Consider the following 8425-nt stretch of genomic DNA (forward strand, 5'->3'; position numbering starts at 1 on the left):
GTTTGCCTTAAGCTTTTGCGGGTGACAGATGTGTCTGTGAGTGCTCCGCCTTTTGGCTCATTTTTTGGACGGTTGTTTGCACCTTGGGTGTTTTATTTGTGACTGGCAGTTGCGGTTTTCGACAAGGAATCCGCCGATATACTGGTTGACATATTTTTGGTTAATATTTTATGTGTTTTCCTGCGTTAAATTTAAACATTCTTTTGTTAGGCTGAGTCTCATAAGTGCGCCATATGTTAGGCTTATATGGGCTCCTTTGTGCATTTTGGACCTTAATTATATGCACGTTTGATGCAGGGCGGTGAATAGTTGCTGCACTTGTGCGCGCGGTCACGTTACTGTACTAATTGCGCTGATAATTAGTGTTTTGTGTGAAATACGGGCGATGACTGTGACAGTTAAGGTTCGTTTCCGTTGTTCCGGTGGTGCGTTTCGGTCGTCTTTGGATGAGAGGATTGAGAATCTTCAAACGGGAAGGCCTTTGATTGGTTGGACGCTCTTCCAATTATGACGTCATGCGGCCATAGATGTGGCGCTCTATCTAAGTTGGTTTCTGCAGACGGATGCTTTATTGCGGCCCTAGATTCGCTGTAATCGGATTGTCTGGTGAAAATTGATATTATGACGTCATGCTATGGTGGCGCTCGCTTCTAACACGGTGATGTACTTCACATGGTGCGTACATCGTTTTGATTTTTGTTAATCTTGGCCATTGTACATAGAGACATAGACGGTACTCCGCTTTCTAACTGTGGTCAGTAACATTAACTTTGCTATATACATAGACGATATCCCGCATTCACTCTCGCGTAATGAACGCTGATTGGTGGTCAATATCGGACTTATTAATTTTTATTCTAAGTGCATTTTCGCGTTGCTTTAAGGCTTATAAGTGTAAGACAGTTTATGCGCTTTGTATTTTAAGTGTTATTTGCGTGTGCATACATGTTCTTAAGTGCGTTTTATGCACTTTATGCATTTTCCGTACTTTTGGAGGGCCGTAGCGGCTGAACGGCTCGTCGTAGGGCTGCCGGACCTTGACCTATCGTCTCCGGGGGTCTTAAGGTCTTGATGCTCAATAGTGAAGGGATAACTTCGACGTTGAATTGCGGCTAAACGGCTGGCCGTGGAGAGCTGGGACCTTTTGCGTTGGACTCAGGAGGGTTTTTCCATAATTTTGGCGATCAATAAGGGTAGGGCCCTTCGTGCCCTTTTTGGCCCTTTTTTGCGTTTTTTCGCGGAATCGGTCCTGGAAGGTTTCCTGAGTTCGACAAGCGTATTCGCGGCGAGCTGAGGCCTTTCGTTTCGCTGTGGTGGGGCCACGAATGATACGTTTTGTGATGAATCTGCGTTAATGCGAATTTTTGCGTTATGTGTGTTGTTGCCTGCGGTCTTGCGAGTCACAAATTAATATCGTTTGTGTGAAGGGCCCGAAGGGTTAGCTTTGGACGCCTGTGGGTACCAAACTATTGTGCGTACGGACTTCGGATTTTTTGTGGTGTGTTCAGAAGGTCCGATTGTACCGATTTATGGTGTCAAAGGGCTCGTCTGCCTTTGGCCCTTTTGGCGCCCTTTTTTCCGAAAAATCTGGATTTCGGTTGTGAGAGCTATGGGACTCTTCTTCGATACTGTGCGTGTGTGCTGTTGCCCTCTGCGCCTGCGATTTGCGCTTGCCTTTGTTCGCTGGTTTATTTAGCCGTATATCTGACTTCCTAGTGACACTGTGGACTGCGTTATCGTGCGCCAGCTGCTCTAGAGACGCATGTTGACCTTTCGGCCATGTGGACTCTGTGATAGGGCTAGCTATTACTCGATACTCTGGCGGCTTGTGGCGAGCGTGATCTGCGAGTCTTGAGGCATCTGGGCCTAGTGCTTTTTGCGGAGGGCCTGCTTGTGAGTGTCGACCCCTGCGACTTAAGGTTGGGTCTTGTGCGGTAGCGGTCCGCTTTACCGCTCGAGGTGAGGTCCTCGTTCTAACCTCTATATCACTATGGACATGGAGGATAAAAACGAAAGGTCAGCGGCGGACTCGGATACGTCGCAACGGCATGTTCGCGGAATTATAGCCCCAGGTTCCGCCTTGTCGTCAACTAGTTATGGGCCTTGCGTGGTGTTGCCGGCGGGCACATCGCAAGAAATGGTTACCGCCGACGATATTAAGGAGAAAGTTGACACGGATGACGATGTCACCGATGCGCCCTTCCTGGAGGAGCCACTGAGTTTGGATGCGTTCGATGATTCAGCCATACGTCGAGTTGGCAGCATCTGCGATGAGGTGACTGATGTCCTCTCATCCTTGGCGGAGGATCTGCCGGTTATGGGGCCTGCTGCTTCGGAGAATGGTCCACGGGTTGATGCGCCCTCAATCATGGTCGATGTGGCTCGGGACGTTTTGGTGTCTGGGACGGCGGCTGCTGAGGGCCAGACAGGACTAAATGAGGAGGACGTTCTCCTTTGTGCGAGGAAGTCGAAGCGTCAAGCTTCGACCTCGCCCCTGGCAGTGACGTCCGAGAGGCCCACTGATGAGGAAAGTGTGGCTCTGCTCCCTCGTCGTTCTCGTAGGTGCGCGGCGCCTTCTGGTCCTGCGGCGAGTGAACCTCCTGCTGTTGCTGGTCCTTCCGGGGGTGCAACCTCCTCTGGGGCGTCCGCTCGGAGGACTAGGGGCATCCCAGTTCGTCGTGCGTCGTCCTCTAGTGATGTGGATCTGAGTGGAGGGAACAAGAAAGCTAGGGTCAGGAAGAGGGCTGCTGTTCCCAAGCTCAAGAGGAAGAAGATGGAGACAAAGGTGGAGACGAGAACGGACACTGAGGAGATGGAGACTGTCGTGGCCATGGTCGAATCTGGTTCGCTGGGAATGGCATCTACACCTGCGGCGTCGCTGGCCGTGCTGGGCCTTGACTGGATTGAGGAGATAGATGTACTCCGTGGTAAGTCTGGCAATATCAGCGGCAAAGTTAGTGGCCGAATGAAGGAGCGGTGTGCAAGGTTGCGGGTCTTGGTCCAGACCCTTGCCACTAAGGCGGAGGCTTCCGGGGACCCAGCTTACCTTCGGATGAGGGTATCGGAGCTGACTTGTCAATTATCCGGCCTACGTAAGGATAACGCCAAGATGAAGGCTGACTTTGAGGAGTCCTTGAGGAGGATACGTGAGCTTGAGGGCCGCGTGAATTCCGGGAGTCTGCGGAAGGAGAGGCAATCGACGCCGATTTTGTCGACACCCGCCCCGGTGTTGATGGGGACAGTCGACACGGTGGGTGAGGCGGCGCCCCTGGCTTGTGCTCGGCCAATGGAGGTGAGGGGCTCTGCACGGCGATCTCGCCGTAGGAATGGTCGGGAAGTCCTGCCTGTGGCTGAGAAACCTGTGGCAATGAGGGGGCCTCCTCTGGGTGGGATCTCTGCTGTTATCCCCGAGCCTTCGTCGGGGACTGATGAGGCTATGTTAAGAAGATCCAAGCGGGATGTGGAGTTGTCCCGTCAGATTGACGAACTCATCAAGGCCCGTAAGGAATTGCGGCGCGCGGCTGGGACGGGGGGTACTCCGGTCACTTCGTTGGTTGGTGGTCTGCCTCCTCCCCCTTCTGGGGGCCCTAAGAAGAAGCCTAAGATTATAGAAGATATTCAGCTTGCCCCTCCTGATGGGCCGGAATCGAGTGGTGTGGCCCTTGGCCGGGTGGAGGTTGCTCCACTTGGTAATCTGGCGGGCGATGACCTATCGGAGGTTGACACGTTAGGGGTGGCGCCGTCTGATGGTCACGAGGGTTGGCAGAGTGTCGGGAGATCTGGCAGGGCTTTGAGAGGAAGGAGGCTGCGTCGTGACGAGGAAGCGACCAAACAGCAGTCTACGGTTGTTGCCCAGGAGTCGACAACGGTTGGGAAGTTCCCTGCACGACCACGGACACGGTTGTCTAGTAGGGGAGGTGCTTCTTCTGTTGGGAGGCTAACGGGCCGCCCGACCGAAGCTGCTGATCCGTCCAAGCCGGCCCGGACGCCGCATGCCCGTAACAGAAGGGCCCCTAGGACGGCGGCTGTTAACATCAGGTGTGCTCGTGACGGTTTATTATACTCGGATCTTCTGAAGAAGGCCCGTCAGCATATTCAGCTGGACGGTTTGGGTATAGAGAGTACTCGCATAAGGCGCGCAGCTAATGGCTCAATGCTTATTGAGATTTCGGGCTCTGACCGTTCGGAGAAGGCCGACTCGCTCGCCGCCCAATTGGCGGATGTTCTCGGGGGGGACGCTGCGATTTCCCGACCAATTGTCAAAGGGGAAATTCGTCTCTGGGGTCTTGACGACTCGGTCTGCGCGGACGAAGTTGTGTGCATCTTGTCGGAGGCCGGCGGCTGTAAGCTGTCCGAGGTCAGAACTGGACCCATTAGAAGAATGGCTAATGGTCTTGGGTCTATTTGGGCTCAGTGCCCACTTGCGGCGGCGATCAAGACAGCTGCGTCTGGGAAGTTGCGTATCGGCTGGTCGACTGTGAGGGTGGAACTCCTGCACGCGCGCCCCCGTCAGTGCTTTAAGTGCTGGCAATTTGGGCACATGCGACACGCCTGCAGGTCGGAAGTGGACAGGACTGGCGCCTGTTTTCGTTGTGGCGGCGCTGGACATGCTGCACGTGATTGCTCAGCGGACCCTCATTGTGTGGTGTGTGCATCTGACGACAGACCTGCTGATCATCGCATGGGCTCTATTGGATGCGGAGCAATGATGGCGAAGGGTGGCAACGGAGTAGCAGCTGTACAGGTGCGGAGGACCGGTGTTAATTCTGAACTTGATCATGGTACTTAGAGTGATTCAAATTAACGTGAATCGGAGTTGGCCATCGTTCGATCTCGTACTTCAGTATATGAGCGAAGAGGGCTTTACTATCGGCATGGTGTCTGAACCTCCCAGACGATGCCTGGATATTCCTGACTGGTTTGTCAGCAGTAGTGGGCTTGCGGCTATCGTTGTTAGAAACCCGGTGCTACCTTTGAGTCGGGCCTTAGTCAAGCGGGGGCGCGATATCGTGGCTGTTAGAGTTGGCGACTTGGTGGTTGTTTCGTGCTATGTCTCTCCTAATTCCACGAGAAACCGATACTTCGAGTTCCTGGATGAACTTGGTGACATAGTTGGCGAGGTCCACGGTAGGAAAGTCCTGATTGGCGGTGATTTTAACGCGCGCTCAACGTCCTGGGACTCCAGGGCGGCCAACTGGAGAGGGTCTCTTGTCGAAGAGTGGGCCGCTGAAAGGGATCTTCGTCTTCTAAATGTCGGAGTTGTGCCCACCTGCGTTAACCCTCGCGGTTCTTCTGTCGTGGACCTCACTTGGTCGACTGCTGACCTTTTGGGCCGTGTGGTAGATTGGACGGTCAATGAAGATGCAGAGTCATTGTCTGACCACCGCATTATAACTTATATCGTGACAGATGTGAGGTGTGGAGCCCCTGACGGTGAGGGGCGTGTTGCTGACCCGCATCCGCGATGGAATTACAGCAGAATGGACATGGGGGCTTTAGTCATGGCCTTGGAATGGGACGGCGCTGCGGGTCCTCCTGTTGGCGTGGCAGCGTCAGCTGAGTCGTTCGCTTGCTGGATTGACCGAGTCCTAAAAAGAGCATGCGATTTTGCGGCTCCTCGGGCTGGTGGATCTATGCGGAGAAGAGACAATGTCTATTGGTGGTCACCCGATATTGCTGAACTCCGCGGGAGGTGTGTGCATGCTAGGAGACTGCTTACGCGCTTTAATAGCAGGCAACACTCGCGGGCGCGTCGGCCTGGTGTTGCTGATGGTGAGCTTAGGCGTTCGGAATTGCGCGGCGAGTATCGCACTGCTCGTGACAACTTGCGGAGAGCGATATCTAAAGCTAAGGTGGCAGCATGGATGGAGCTTGTCAGAACTGTTGAGGCGGACCCTTGGGGGAAACCGTACCGGCTGGTCTTAAACCGCCTGAGACGTTCCCATCCTAGAATCTCTGAAGGTTTGCCTGCTGACTCGTTGCAGGCCCTTATGAGCTCTCTCTTCCCTGCTGGTGATGGAAGAACGGTTGGTCCTTATACGGAGATCGCATGGAATGAAGAGGACGCCGTGCAGGTTGCCGAAACTCAGGCCGCCATCCGCCATAAGAAATGCCTGTCGAGCAAAGCGCCGGGACTGGACGGGATACGGTCGGTTGTTTGGAATAAGGCTCCGAGAGAATTGGTGGATAGACTGACCTCATGTTACAACGTATGTTTGAGGGAGGGGATTTTCCCAACTATCTGGAAATGTGCTGGACTTGTCCTGATCCCAAAGCCTGGGATCTCTGATGGGCCGCTTCCAAAGGTCAGACCCATTTGCCTCCTGAGTGAAACGGGGAAGATTCTGGAGCGCATAATTGTCTCCAGGATGCGCACTTGGATGACGGAGCATCCGCGGGCCGAGCTGTCGGACAGACAGTTTGGTTTCCGGGAGGGCCGCTCGACCTGTGATGCTCTCTTGCGTGTGCGACGTATCGCTACCGACGCTATTGCGAAGGGTGGCGTCGCCATTGCGGTGAGCTTGGACGTGGCGAATGCTTTTAATTCGCTTCCTTTCGCGTGTATCAGGGATTCGGTGCGTGACAGAGGCTTCCCTGCCTACCTATGTAGAATAATCGGTGCATACTTAGACAATCGTTTTGTGGAGTACCCTGTGGCTGGAGGTGGTGTCAAACGCCATGCTGTTTTAGCGGGGGTCCCTCAAGGCTCGGTCTTGGGTCCCCTGCTGTGGAACTTGGCGTACGATGCTGTGCTCAGCGTCAGAACCTTTGAGGGGTGTCACATAACTGGGTACGCGGATGACACCTTGGTTATTGCGACGGCTGCCACGATAGAGGATGCTGTAGTCAGGGCCAACCTGCAAACGGCGGCCGTGGTCAGGAGGATCGAGCAGCTAGGACTCGTGGTGGCTGCCGAGAAAACGGAGGCTGTTCTATTTCATGGCCGTAGGAGACCCGAGCACTTGCCAGAGATTAGAGTCGGGCATACCTACATTCGACTCGGTAGATCTATGCGGTATCTCGGAATAATCCTGGACAGCAAATGGAGGTTCCACGATCACTTCCGGTTCGTGGCCGATAAGGCAATGAGGATGGCACAAGCCCTGGGACGGCTTATGCCGAATCTTCGTGGACCGAGCGAGGGAAGGAGGAGGTTGTATGCAACTGTCGTTTTGTCGGTCATTTTGTATGGTGCTCCCGTTTGGCATGACGCTTTGGTACCGAACACTTCGTTGGCCCGTAGGGGTCAAGCACCGGTTTTAAGGGTGCAGCGGTTTGTCGCTATCCGGGTGATAGCAGGATACAGGTCGGTGTCGTTGGAAGCTGCTGCCTTGCTGGCACTCATCCCTCCGCTCTATCTGCTGGCGGCCTTCTACGGCAGAACGTATGAGCGAATAAGAGAACTGAAGTCGTACAGAGTTTGGACTCCTGAGGAGGAGCGAGAAATAAGGGCAGGCGAAAGACTTCTCCTGTTAAGACAGTGGGAGGTCCACCTCCGACAAAGGAGACTGTATGGTGCCCGGGTTCGGAATGCCATTGGCCCAAATTTTTGGGAGTGGGTCGAGCGGCACAGGAAACGAGGTCTGAGTTTCCACTTAACTCAAATTTTGACTGGACATGGCTGTTTCCGAGAGTATTTGCACCGTATTGGCAAGGACGTAACCAGCGTGTGCGCACATTGCAACGTTGGTGTGGATAGTGCTCAGCACACTCTTGAAGAATGTGGCGCATGGTCTCAGGAGAGACTGATTCTGCGCGGGAAGGTCGGACAGGATTTGTCCCTTCAAGCTTTTGTACGCGCAATGCTCTCCTCCGAGGATGGCTGGTCAGCCGCTTTAAGATTTGCGGAAGAAGTAATGGGCAGAAAGGAGGAGGCAGAAAGGGAGAGAGAAAGAAACCTCCGGCCTAGAGGGATCACCTCTCATACATCGCCGCGTAGAGATGACTCTCCTTCCAACTGATTGTCACTGTGGGGTAGAGAGAGTTGCCCGAAGTTGATTTGGGTGAGAGTAGTGGTGCACGCACGTTATGCTGCTGCTGTATGGTCAGCACAGGTCATACGATCGGCGTGCACGGCAACAACGCCTGTTGGGGTGTTTGTCACCTTAGCGGGGAGGTAGTCGCTGAAGAATGCTTTGTCTGGGCTGGGTCTCCCAATTCGGAAGCGGCGCTCGGGTAAGGGACAGCTGGGAGAATTGGTGTAACTCCCAACTGCAAATTAGACAGGTTTAGCATGTCAACGCTTGCTGGGGGTCACCTGGAACGTCATGCGCAAGCGGTTCTCCGGGTGATCCTGGGTGACAGCAGAGGTAGGGTACTCGAGGAGGTTTTAGCCGGTGTGAGTCCGGCATAACCCCGGCCTTATCCCAGTAAGGTCGGGGTATGCATAATGCATTTCCTCCCCGTCAAAAAAAAAAAAAAAAAA

This window comes from Odontomachus brunneus, unplaced genomic scaffold (genome assembly GCF_010583005.1).
Source record: "Odontomachus brunneus isolate Ranch 3 - 2012 unplaced genomic scaffold, Obru_v1 Obru_scaffold_038, whole genome shotgun sequence".
Taxonomy (NCBI): domain Eukaryota; kingdom Metazoa; phylum Arthropoda; class Insecta; order Hymenoptera; family Formicidae; genus Odontomachus; species Odontomachus brunneus.